Raw genomic sequence first — 14,169 nt, forward strand, 5'->3', positions numbered from 1 at the left:
CAATTAGTATTTGGTAGCATTGCCTTTAAATTGTTTAACTTGGGTCAAACGCTTGGTGCAGCCTTCCACAAGCTTCCCACAATAAGTTGGGGGAATTTTGGCCCATTCCTCCTGACAGAGATGGTGTAACTGAGTCAGGTTTGTAGGCCTCCTTGCTCGCACACACTTTTTCAGTTCTGCCCACACATTTTCTATAGGATTGAGGTCAGGGCTTTGTGATGGCCACTCCAATACCTGGACTTTGTTGTCCTTAAGCCATTTTGCCAGAACTTTGGAAGTATGCTTGGGGTCATTGTTCATTTGGAAGACCCATTTGCGACCAAGCTTTAACTTCCTGACTGATGTCTTGAGATGTAGTTTCAATGTCTCCACATAATTTTCCTTACTCACAATGTCATCTATTTTGTGAAGTTCACCAGTCCCTCCTGCAGCAAAGCACCCCCACAACATGATGCTGCCACCCCCGTGCTTCACGATTGGGATGGTGTTTTTCGGCTTGCAAGCCTCCCCCTTTTTCCTCCAAACATAACCATGGTCATTATGGCCAAACAGTTCTATTTTTGTTTAATCAGACCAGAGGACATTTCTCCAAAAAATACGATCTTTGTCCCCATGCAAACGATAGTCTAGCTTTTTTATGGCGGTTTTGGAGCAGTGGCTTCTTCCTTGCTGAGCGGCCTTTCGGGTTATGTTGATATAGGACTCGTTTAACTGTGGATATAGATACTTTCGTACCTGTTTCCTCCAGCATCTTCACAAGGTCGTTTGCTGTGGTTCTGTGATTGATTTGCACTTTTCGCACCAAAGTACGTTCATCTCTAGGAGACAGAACGCGTCTCCTTCCTGAGCGGTATGACGGCTGCGTGGTCCCATGTTGTTTATACTTGCGTACTATTGTTTGTACAGATGAACGTGATACCTTCAGGAATTTGGAAATTGCTCCCAAGGATGAACCAGACTTATGGAGGTCTGCAATTTTCTTTCTGAGGTCTTGGCTGATTTTTTTTTATTTTCTCATGATGTCAAGCAAAGAGGCACTGAGTTTGAAGGTAAGCCTTGAAATACATCCACAGGTACACCTCCAATTGACTCAAATGATGTCAATTAGCGTATCAGAAGCTTCGAAAGCCATGACATAATTTCTGGAATTTTCCAAGCTGTTTAAAGGCACAGTCAACTTAGTGTATGTAAACTTCTGACCCACTGGAATTGTGATACAGTGAATAATAAGTGAAATAATCTGTCTGCAAACAATTGTTGGAAAAATTACTTGTGTCATGCACAAAGAAGATGTCCTATGTCCTAACCGACTTGCCAAATCTATAGTTTGTTCACAAGAACTTTGTGGAGTGGTTGAAAAATGACTTCCGACTTCAACTGTAGGTGTGGCATTGGAACAGCAATTGAGCCCTATAGACTTAGGCTCAATTATGGGCTCAATTATCGACCTAGCGGTCTATATACCTCAGCTTGCTTGAGGCTAAAGCACCAAACATCTCCCCTCACCTTTTTAGCATACCTATGCCTTCTTCCCCTCTTCTCCTCCATCTCCCCCTCTCTCTCCTTTCAATACAAACATATGCTCAGTCTCCCCTTGAGACTGCTCTGCTGTTGGTTTTGCCAGCCTAAATGTTTGGGCTGTTTCCCAGAGCAGACAGTCAGCCAGCCAGACAGACAGACAGACAGTGGTTCAGAGCAGTGGTGTGAAGTACAGAGGTACAGACAGACAGACTCAGGGGCAGGGCCTACACACCTAAAGGGTAGTACACGATTAGCTGCATCACCACACTCCACGGCTAATTAGACAGGACAGGCTGCAGCTGTTAAGGCAGGAAGGAGGGTAAGGGGGTGGGGGGGTTGTTCCCGTTTTCAAAATGTGCTTTTCATTGAATATTTATATTTATTTATCTCTCTCTATCTCACTCTCACTCTCTCTCTCACTCTCTCACTCTCACTCTCACTCTCACTCTCACTCTCTGTATTTTTCTTTATCCCATGCCTATCCCATATTATTCTTTGTCCCATGCCTCTTCCCTGGAAGGGGTAAAATCGACGAGGTGGGCGGGTGTGCTTGGTCCAGGTGCCTCTCCAAAAGGCTGTTGGCGATCATTATACAAACTGCCTATTGATAAGAGGACAGCTGACCTCCAATGGAGGATCATACATGGAGCCATAGCCACCAACATGCATCTGGTACACCTGGATCCTACAGTTGGGGAGGGGTGTCCATTCTGTGCTGAGTCTGAAACTCTGGCACATCTGTTTTTACTGTGTCCCAGGTTGGTCAGGATGATTGACCTGATCACTAATTGGTTCTCAACGTTGGGAGAGGTTTTCTCTTCCCAGCTGTATATATTTGGGCCAAATGTTACGGCAGATTTCCTCCTCTTCGTCTGAAGAGGAGGTGTAGGGATCGGACCAAAACGCAGAGTGGAAAGTGTCCATGTTTTATTCACAATAAACTGAACACTACACGAAACAAAATAACAAAAGATAATCTAACCGAACAACAGTCCCGTGTGGCACGAACACTGACACGAAATACAAACACCCACAAACCACACGTGAAACCCCGGCTGCCTAAGTATGATTCTCAATCAGGGACAACGATTGACAGCTGCCTCTGATTGAGAATCATACCAGGCCGAACACAAAAAACCCAACATAGAAAACACACATAGACAACCCACCCCAACTCACGCCCTGACCATACTAACTAAATACAAAATAAGGGAAAATAAGGTCAGGAACGTGACACCAAAGTACAGGTTCAGTCAAAAGGGTGTAGTTGTGTTGCTTAATTTTGTGTTAGGGGCAGCAAAATTTGCGATATGGAAGACCCGAAAGAACAGTATTCGTGGAGAGGGGTCTGTGGATGTGGTGGGAATGCTGGAGGGAATGTTGGCAGCGAGACTAAGGGTTGAGTTTGCCTATTATAAACTTGTCAACAATATTGATCTGTTTAAGAGTATATGGGGTATTCAGAGGCTGTTGTGTATAGTTACTGTGGAGGAGGAATTGGAGTTGTGTTTTTAATTGATGTGTAACTGTAGTTTTGTATGAGTATTTATTGTGTAGTGGGCTCCCAGACCTAATAAAGATTATTTAAAACTCAAACTCTCTCTCTCTCTCTCTCTCTCTCTCTCTCTCTCTCTCTCTCTCTCTCTCTCTCTCTCTCTCTCTCTCTCTCTCTCTCTCTCTCTCTCTCTCTCTCTCTCTCTCTCTCTCTCTCTCTCTCTCTCTCTCTCTCTCTCTCTCTCTCTCTCTCTCTCTCTCTCTCACTAGCTCTCTCTCACTCTCTCACTCTCTCACTCTGTATATTTCTTTATCCTCTGAAACATTTTAGCTGAGTCATGTGTCAAGTATTTTATGACGTCTGGGACAAATACTGTTCAAGAATAGATTGTTTTCGTTTGTATTACCTTTCCTTTTTAAATATCTTAAATGTTAAAGGAAAATGTTATGCTAATATAGTATTAGAACACTAAAATGTGGTTTAGCCAATGGGCCTACACCAGCTCTCTGTCATTAAATTATGACATTAATGAAATGCACAGTGGTTAAAAGGTTCACGGGCCTTGATCTGCTCTTATTCCCCTTTTGATTGTAAAAACATATTTCTGAACATAATATTCCAGCTCAGAGAGCATATCATTAGACCCTTAAATAACCAACATTATTAGCAGGGCTGATTCCTCGCTGCCTCTGGGGTGGATCGGGTATGTCTTGGTGCTGCTGTCAAATTGGGAAATTAATTTGAGCTCACTGTATTTCACAAGCGGACTAATTGCCCTCACTGTAAATGCCCTCTACCATCCATCCATCCGTACCATGTAACAATGCAAATGTTCTAGAATTCTATTTTAATGCAGAAAGTGTCTACCTACAGGAAATGAACAGGAAACTACAGATTGCATGTTTAAAACATGACATAGACATGACTGCAGCTGCAGTGGATGCCATACAAGTTGCAGGCAATGAGTGGAGCAGAGAGATGCTGAGCTCACAGTTGCTCTCTCTCTCTCTCTCTCTCTCTCTCTCTCACACTCTCACTCTCACTCTCACTCTCACTCTCACTCACACTCTCACACACACACACACACACACACACACACACACACACACACACACACACACACACACACACACACACACACACACACACACACACCACAGTAGAGAGACCGTGCAGATGAAGAAAACACACCATTGCTGGGTGAGTTTGGGGTAAGGTTAGACTCAGATAAGAGAGAAAGAGGAGAGAGCAGTCAGTCTTCCATGGGCTCTAGTGTAAAACAAACACATCTGCTCAAAATCCCTGGCAATAAATCAAATCAAAATCAAATCAAATGGAATTTGTCACATGCGCCCAATACACTTACTTACAAGCCCTTAACCAACAATGCAGTTTCAAGAAAACACCTAAAAAAGTAACAGATATGAATAACAAATAATTAAAGAGCAGCAGTAAATAACAATAGCAGGGCTATATACAGGGGGTACTGGTACAGAGTCAATGTGTCAATGTGCGGGGGGCACCTGTGTCGAGGTAATTGAGGTAATATGTACATGTAGGTAGAATTATTAAAGTGGCTATGCATAGATAATACAATAGCTGCGTTATTGGTCAAACATTAAGCCTATGTGATATGTACACCCCCCTTCTACTTCTTCTTTTGTATTCATCTGATCAGTCCAACAGGACTGGGAAATAAATGTCCGCTAATCTAATTCATTAATACTAACACTGATTAATCTGCTTGGATGCAGACATGTCCATACTCGCCCCTCACATGACACTGAGATTGAGGGCCAATAGGGATGATGTCATCAAACTGATTTGGAGCATTGTCTTTATGGCTATTTGTTTGTTCACATTGGTTAGAAATGTATCTGTCCTTATCTGATATATGGGTGATCCATTGACCTGTGTGAGTGTGTGTGTTAAGGGAGGCGAGGCGCGCGCGTAAGCGCCATTGGTTGGTATGGGCCAAAGCCCCGCCTCATTAAAAAAGCGAGAGAAAAAAATGAAAAGAAACTGACACACACCCCTCTCTCAATTCTTGCAGGAGGGTTATAATAGGAAGGAGTGTGTAGCCTTACAAACGGTGCCGCAATCAAGCATAGGATAGTTTAGAGGAAAAAGCGACATTAGGAATCAATTATTCCTGCGACGGAGATCGGTCCCGTTGCTCTAGGATTTAAGTTTTTGTGGCATCTAAAGGTGGATCCATTAATATCGAACAGGACGCGGTCTTGTAAAGCGTATGATGCTATTTTCGGACGCATAAAGCCACCGTTTGAACTTCTCAATAAACATCTAATCGAGGTAGGACGAAATAATTTTCTAATGATTTCGAAAACCTCAGTTGTTCAACCGGTGTAGTTTTGAAAGCGATCTTTGTCGCTTGTTGGTGCCCATGTGTGTCTGCGCCATCAAGAAGTGGAGTGACTAGGGAGGGAATTGTGGGGTGGGCTATTCCGAGGACATCTTTAGTGAAAGGGAAAAAAATTGCATTAGTAAAGGCATAATGCTATTGTGGCTACGTCCTGTCAATAAAGTAATCAACTATGACCCTCAGTCATACCAACACAACAACCAACTTTGGAACTCCCAACAGATTTAATAGAAGAATAGGTGAATAAGAGAGAACAGAAGAAGGATTCCATTTTAATTGGCAGTGCCAATTTCAACACGTTGAGGAAGTCTGTTTTAGACGTTTCACATTATATGATTGGATAGAAAAAAAGTTATTTAGATACAAAAAAGTTAATATCTCAAATCATTTCAGTAGTCCATGAAAACAGATAAGTGTCACCATTGCAGTGGTTGAGCTTTACTTTAAAGGGGCAATCAGAAGTTGCTACATACATTTTTGGATTATAAATGAATATGCACCCATTGATTCTTGAAGAATATAAGTTATACATGCCTCATGAGCTTAGTTCAACTGTCGTTCCCCATCAGAAACCAAAATATAAGCTTGTTTTACTCCATTGGTAAAAAATGCTAATATAAACAAACACTGTATAGCCTCAACATGGTAAAAACTATACTTTTTATACCATGAATCCTTGCATCTATAGCTCTGTCTATGAATTTTAGAGTGGTTACATTTCTCCAGCCTCATCCCTCAGCTTTTTACAGAAACCATGGTGGGAAGGCCGCTTTATTGTTTCAGCTGCTGATTGGCCCTTTAACTTGAGGTTTACAAGTTAGATCTCTCTCTCCCTCCCACTCTGTCTCTCAGTTTTATAGCATGCATCTACTGCATACTTCACAGATGGAAGCAGGTGGTTTGATTTTAGAGGGCCACATCTCTTCTTCCAAGGCCCCTGGATTCAGCTTTTGTCATTGATATTACAAAAGTATCCCACATAATCACTGACAACTAATCATGTAAGGAATTCACTCTCTTCATACAATGATTACTGTTATATGTGCAAAGCAACAGGAGCTCTAGTCTCTCTCCATTCCCTCTACTTCACAATTTGTCATTATCGTGTTAAAGGGCCTGGTGGGGATTGGTATGAAAAGATAACCTTTTTTCAATTTGGAGGCTTAAGTGGAAGGAAGGTCCTTGGGAGAGGGTTCTTTTGTTTTGGCGTGGAAGGAGTGGGGACTGTGGCTGAATGCAGATGTGCTGCTGGTAACAACATCTGCTCTCCCTGTTGGCATTGTCATGGCGCCAGCCTGTGGTGAAAAGGCCCTGTCAGTAAAGCCCTAATGACCCTGCTGCCCTCTCCTCTCTAGGGGAAGCACTTTGGAATGAACTTGAGACCTCTGTTACCTTGCCCTATTTAAGTCTTTTAGGGTGGGTCAAGAGCAGATTTCTGCAATATGCGGCCCGCGGGCCTGTGATTTTATTTGGCCCCCCAAGTTTTCTGAGCAAGTTTTTATTTTTAAATACAGTGCCTTCACAAAGTATTTATAACCCTTGACTTATTCCACATTTTGTTGTTACAGGATTCAATATATTTTTGTTCCACCCATCTACACACAATACCCCATAATGACAAAGTGAAATGTATTATTAGACATTTTTGCAAATGTATTAAATATAAATATCTAATTTACATAAGTATGCTAACCCCTGAGTCAATACTTTGTAGAAGCACCTTTGGAAGCGATTACAGTTGTGAGTCTTTCTGGGGAAGTCTCCAAGAGCTTTCCACACCTGGGTTGTGCAACATTTGCCCATTATTCTTTTCAGAAATTGTCAAGCTCTGTCAAATTGGTTGTTGATCATTGCTAGAGAACCATTTTCAGGTCTTGCCATAGATATTCAAGCAGAATTAAGTCAACTGTAACTCGGCTAGGGCTGTTGCGGTGACCGTATTACCGACACACTGGCGGTCACGAGTCATGAAGGCAGCCAAATTCCATGTGACCGTTTAGTCACGGCTTCTCCAAGCTCTGATGCTGCTGGTCATTAGAAGCCTACCAAACTTGTTAACTGCCTGGTACTCAGCACTCTATTGCCCCTCTAATTGCTCTGACATCAATGCAAATTGAAAATCTAATCACACACTTCATAAGAGCCACTTCATAAGAGCCCATGAGCTCATGTTGCAAAACAATTCTATAGGCTATACAATTGTGTGAGAAAACAGAGTGATGGCCTCTATTAAAAAGAGGAGGATCCCATTAGCTTTTTATAGGCCTACTATATTTATTTCCTAATATTAAGCACATTGCTTATTTTTACAACATGAGTGTAGCCTACCTGACTGGCATGAAAATAACCACGGGAAAAGCATCCTTCATTCGCTATTTAAGTGCATAGATGACATTCATTTTTTCCCCCTGCCCCTGTTTTGAGACAGGTGCATGATAATGATCTATTCTAAATCAAAATCAATTTCACACATATATTATTTAGTATATGTAAACACAAGATTAAATCAAGAATAGTCTGATGGAGGGGTTGGGTGCTTCCACATTCTGAAATTGCATTTATGTCCCACCCCCATTTTTATCATTGGAATGTGATACAAAACGAAGCAATGGTGTGCTGTAGGACCATGCGGACGCCTCCGAGCGGTTGGGTAGGCTGTCAGGATTATTTATCCTGACAGTCATTAAAAAACAAGTTTTTCAAGTACTTCACAAATTTCTTGTTAACAAACTATAGTTTTTTCAAGTCGGTTAGGACATCTACTTTGTGCATGACACAAGAAAATTTTCAAATAATTGTTTGCAGACAGATTATTTCACTGTATCAGAATTCCAGTGGGACAGAAGTTTACATACACTAAGTTGACTGTGCCTTTAAACAGTTTGGAAAATTCCAGAAAATTATGTTGTGGCTTTATAAGCTTCTGATAGGCTAATTGTCATCATTTTAGTCAATTGGAGGTGTACCTGTGGATGTATTTAAAGGCCTACCTTCAAAGTCAGTGCCTCTTTGCTTGACATCATGGGAAAATCAAAAGAAATCAGCCAAGACCTCAGAAAGAAAATTGTAGATCTCATCAAGTCTGGTTCATCCTTGGGAGCAATTTCCAAACGCCTGAAGGTACCCCGTTCATCTGTACAAACAATAGTATGCAGGTATAACCACCATGGGACCACGTAGTCGTCATACCGCTCAGGAAGGAGACGCGTTCTGTCTCCTAGAGATGAACGTACTCTGGTGTGAAATGTGCATATCGATCCCAGAACGACAGCAAAATATCTTGTGAAGTTGCTGGTGTAAACAGGTACCAAAGTATCTATATCCACAGTTAAACGAGTCCTATATTGACATAACCCAAGAGGCCGCTCAGCAAGGAGAAGCCACTACTCCAAAACCGCAATTAAAAAAGCCAGACTATGGTTTGCAACTGCACATGGGGACAAAGATGGTACTTTTTCGAGAAATGTCCTCTGGTATGATGAATCTAAAATAGAACTGTTTGACCACAATGACCATTGTTATGTTTGGAGTTAAAAGAGGGAGGCTTGCAAGCCGAAGAACACCATCCCAACCGTGAAGAACGGAGGTGGCAGCATCATGTTGTGGGCGTGCTTTGCTGCAGGAGGGACTGGTGAACTTCACAAAATAGATGGCAACATGAGGAAGAAAAAATGATGTGGATATATTGAAGCAACATCTCAAGACATCAGTCAGGAAGTTAAAGCTTGGTCGCAAATGGGTCTTCCAAATGGACAATGACCCCAAGCATACTTCCAAAGATGTGGCAAAATGGCTTAAGGACAATAAAGTCAAGGTATTGGAGTGGCCATCACAAAGCCATGACCTCAATCCCATAGAAAATTTGTGGGCAGAACTGAAAATGCGTGTGCGAGCAAGGAGGCCTACAAACCTGACTCAGTTACACCAGCTCTGTCAGGGGAAATGGGCCAAAATTCATCCAACTTATTGTGGGAAGCTTGTGGAAGGCTACCCGAAACGTTTGACCCAAGTTAAACAATCTAAAGGCAATGCAACCAAATACTAATTGAGTGCATGTAAACTTCTGACACACTGGGAATGTGATGAAAGAAATAAAAGCTGAAATAAATCATTCTCTCTTCCATTATTCTGACATTTCATATTCTTAAAATAAAGTGGTGATCCTAACTGACCTAAGACAGGGAATTTTTACTTTGATTAAATGTCAGGAATTGTGAAAAACTGAGTTTAACCTGTTGAGGACAGAGGGCGCTGTTTTCACTTTGGGGGAAAATCGTGCCCAATTTAAACGGCCTCGTACTCAATTCTTGCTCGTACAATATGCATATTATTATTACTATTGGATAGAAAACACTCTCTAGTTTCTAAAACCGTTTGAATTATATCTGTGAGTAAAACAGAACTCATTTTGCAGCAATCTTCCTGATCAGGAAGTGGAAAATCTGAAAACGATGCTCTGTTCTAGGGCCTGCCTATAAATGGGCTTGATACGTATTAGTATACATGCACGTCATACACCTTCCACTAGATGTCAATAGGCAGTGAGAGAAGAAATTGAGTGTTTATCTTGGTCTGAGGTGGAATAAAAGCTCTTGGCATGACGTGTCACCCATTTCCTGTTTTCTGGAAAGCGCGAGAAGGAGCCTGGGATTGCCTTCTGGAAAGCTGTTGTTATAGACCACTAATATCTCCGGCTTTGATTTTATTTGATAAATGTGACAATATCATCGTAAAGTATGTTTTTTCAATATAGTTGTATTAGATTATTGAAATTTTTTTGGGACGTTAGGCGTGTTGCGTTGTGTGCCTTTGTTCAGGAAGGAGAGCTTCGCGCTACTTTGCTAGCTTTCCGTGCTAATTGACTGGAGAAGAGGACGTTCTAAAACCAAACAACGATTGTTCACGACAAAGGACCCCTTGTACAACATTCTGATGGAAGATCATCAAAAGTAGGACCCATTTTATGATGCTATTTCATATATCTGTCGAACATGTGTACTATTAGGTAGCGCCCAGATTTTGGGCACGCTCTCGCTATAACATAAGCTGGATGTCGTAATGAAGTTATTTTTAGAATTCTAACACGGCGATTGCATTAAGAACTAGTGTATCTATCATTTCCTATACAACATGTATTTTTTAGTCATGTTTATGAATAGTTATTTGGTCAGAATAGGTGAGTTTTAGAAAAATATCCGCACATTCTGGGAAAAAGATGCTACGTTAGCACAATGTATAACCACTGATTTCAGCTCTAAATATGCACATTTTCGAACAAAACATAAGTGTATGTATAACCTGATGTTATAGGACTGTCATCTGATGAAGGTTTATGAAGGTTAGTGAAAATTAATATATTTTGCTGGTTTATTCGCTATCGCGCCTATTGCTATCGCTAACGTGCCTTGATGAATGAGTGTGGTAGACTATTGTAGTAAGCTAATATAATGCTATATTGTGTTTTCGCTGTAAAACACTTAAAAAATCGGGAATATTGGCTGGCTTCACAAGATGTTTGTCTTTAATTTGCTGTACACCATCGATTTTTCAGAAATGTTTTATGACGAGTATTTAGGTATTTCACGTTGGTCTCTATAATTACTCTGGCTGCTTCGGTGCTATTTTTGACGGTAGCTGTGATGGTAGCTGCAATGTAAAACTGATTTATACCTCAAATATGCAAATTTTTTGAACAAAACATAGATTTATTGTGTAACATGTTATAGGACTGTCATCTGATGAAGTTGTTTCTTGGTTAGTTTGGTTGGATCTTGGTTAGTTATGTTGGTTTTGTGCATGCTACCTGTGCTGTGAAAAATGTCTGTCCTTTTTTGTATTTGGTGGGGGGCTAACATAAATATACATGGTGTTTTCGCTGAAAAACATTTTAAAAATCGGACATGTTGGCTGGATTCACAAGATGTGTATCTTTCATTTGCTGTATTGGACTTGTTAATGTGTGAAAGTTAAATATTTCAAAAAAATATTTTTTGAATTTCGCGCTCTGCCTTTTCAGTGGAATGTGGGAGGAGTTCCGCTAGCGGAACCCCGGAGCCAGACAGGTTTTAAATGTATTTGGCTAAGGTGTATGTTAACTTCCGACTTCAACTGTATATAACGTAGGTACATGACGTAATGACTCCACGTAAAATTTGTCGCTACACCTGCAACAGCATTCCTAACCTAGCCCACAATGTCTGCTGTGTGGATCGAGCAGTCAACAAATCGAGCAGTCATTTGAAAGAGTAAGAACATTTCAGCGAGACAACTCAGGCGAAATCCATTAATGCCAAGATAATGGAATTAATTTTCCTTGACAATCAACCGTTCTCTGTCGAGGGTGATGTTGTCTTTCGCGACTGGTCGAGCACCGGTACACACTAACGTTACCAAGTGTGCTATTGTTCAAATCAAATTTTATTAGTCACATGTGCCGAGTACAACATACAATAAAATTTGATCTGAACAATAGCGCACTTGGTAACGTTACTGTGTACCGGTGCTTTCACCTTACAGTGAAATGCTTACTTACGAGCCCCTAACCAACATTGCAGTTTCAAAAAAATACGGATAAGAATTAGAGATAAAAGTAACTAAAGAGCAGCAGTAAAATAATAATAGCGAGACTATAAACAGGGGGGTACCGATACAGAGTCAATGTGTGGGGGCACCTGTTAGTTGAGGTAGAATGTACATGTAGGTAGAGTTATTAAAGTGCATATGCATAGATGACTACAGAAGGTGAGAACCTCTCTCGATGGTGCAGCTGTATAACCTTTTGAGGATCTCAGGACCCATGACAAATCTTTTCAGTCTCCTGAGGGGGAATAGGTTTTGCCGTGCCCTCTTCACGACTGTCTTGCTGTGCTTGGACCATGTTAGTTTGTTGGTGATGTGGACACCAAGGAACTGTTATGTCATCGGCAAATTTAATGATGGTGTTGGAGTGGTGCCTGGCCGTGCAGTCATGGGTGAACAGGGAGTACAGGAGGGGACTGAGCACGCACCCCTGAGGGGCCCCTGTGTTGAGGATCAGTGTGGCGGATGTGTTACCTACCCTTACAACCTGGTGGCGGCCCTTCAGGAACTCCAGGGTCCTGTTGCAGAGGGAGGTGTTCAGTCCCAGCGTCCTTAGCTTAGTGATGAGCATTGAGGGCACTATGGTGTTGAACGCTGAGCTGTAGTCAATGAATAGCATTCTCACATTGGTGTTCATTTTGTCCCGTTGGGGAAGGGCAGCATGGAATGCAATGGAGATTTTATCATCTCTGGATCTGTTGGGGCGGTATGCAAATTGTAGTGGGTTTCTGGGATGATGGTGTTGATGTGAGCCATGACCAGCCTTTCAAAGCATTTCATGGCTACAGACGTGAGTGCTATAGTCATGTAGGCAGGTTACCTTAGTGTTCTTGGGCACAGGCACTATGGTGGTCTGCTTGAAACATGTTGGTGTTACAGACTCTGACAGGGAGAGGTTGAAAATGTCAGTGAAGACACGTGCCAGTTGGTCAGCGCATGCTCGCAGTACACGTCCTGGTAATCCGTCTGGCCCTGCGGCCTTGTGAATGTTGACCTGTTAAAAGCTCTTACTCACATTGGCTGCGGAGAGCGTGATCACACAGTCTTCCAGAACAGCTGGTTCTCCCATGCATGTTTCAGTGTTATTTGCCTCGAATTGAGCATAGAAGTAGTTTAGCTCATCTGGTAGGCTCGTGTCACTGGGCAGCTCTTGGCTGTGCTTCCCTTTTGTACTCTGTAATGGTTTGCAAGCCCTGCCACATCCAATGAGCGTCAGAGCCGGTGTAGTATGATTCGATCTTAGTCCTGTATTGATGCTTTGCCTGTTTGATGGTTCATTGGAGGGCATAGCAGAATTTCTTATAAGCTTCCGGGTTAGGGTCCCACTCCTTGAAAGTGTCAGCCTTAGCCTTTAGCTCAGTGCGGATGCTGCCTGTAATCCATGGATTGTGGTTGGGGTATGTACGTGTGGTCACTGCGGGGATGACATCATTGAGGCACTTATGATGAAGCCAATGACTGATGTGGTGTATCCCGGAACATATTCCAGTCTGTGCTAGCAAAACAGTACTGTAGTTTAGTATCTGCTTCCTCTGACCACTTTTTTATTGACCTAGTCACTGGTGCTTCCTTTTTAAATTTTTGCTTGTAAACAGGAATCAGGAGGATAGAATTATTGTCAGATTTGCCAAATGGAGGGCGAGGGAGAGCTTTGTAGGCGTATCTGTGTGTGGAGTAAAGGTGGTCCAGAGTTTTTTCCTCTGGTTGCATATTTAACATGCTGATAGAAATTTGGTCAAACTGATTTAAGTTTCCCTGCATTAAAGTCCCTGGCTACTGGGAGCGCCATCTCTGGGTGAGCGTTTTATTGTTTGCTTTTTGCGAAATACAGCTCATTCAATGCTGTCTTAGTGCCAGCCTCTGACTGTGGTGGTATGTAAAAAAGCTTAAACGAATACAGATGAAAACTCTCTAGGTAGATAGTGTGGTCTACAGCTTATCATGAGATACTCTACCTCAGATGAGCAATAGCTCGAGACTTCCTGAGATATCGTGCACCAGCTGTTGTTTACAAAAATACATAGACCATCACCCCTTGTCTTACCAGACGCCTCTGTTCCATCCTGCCCGGTACATCATATAACCAGCCAGCTCTATGTTGATATTGTCGTCGTTCAGCCACGACTCTGTGAAGCATAAGATGTTAAAGTTTTTAATGTCCCGTTGGTAGTTTAATCTTCCCAATAACTCT

The 14,169-nt window shown here is 42.0% G+C and overlaps 1 protein-coding gene across 4 annotated transcripts in view; it reads left to right on the forward strand.

Moving 5' to 3' along the window:
- Window positions 1-5,018: 5,018 nt before the first annotated feature.
- The window catches only part of ctbp2a (C-terminal binding protein 2a), a 136,677-nt gene continuing 127,526 nt past the window's right edge, over window positions 5,019-14,169 (forward strand). For 2 of the 4 annotated variants that reach the window (XM_071393244.1, XM_071393247.1), the window contains exon 1: window positions 5,019-5,329. The gene's annotated coding sequence lies outside the window, so the exon portion shown is untranslated. Of the gene's footprint in view, window positions 5,330-10,236; window positions 10,349-14,169 lie in introns of those variants that run through there. The other 2 variants (XM_071393245.1, XM_071393246.1) reach the window with 2 other exon arrangements.

Source organism: Salvelinus alpinus, chromosome 3, assembly GCF_045679555.1.
Source record: "Salvelinus alpinus chromosome 3, SLU_Salpinus.1, whole genome shotgun sequence".
Classification (NCBI taxonomy): domain Eukaryota; kingdom Metazoa; phylum Chordata; class Actinopteri; order Salmoniformes; family Salmonidae; genus Salvelinus; species Salvelinus alpinus.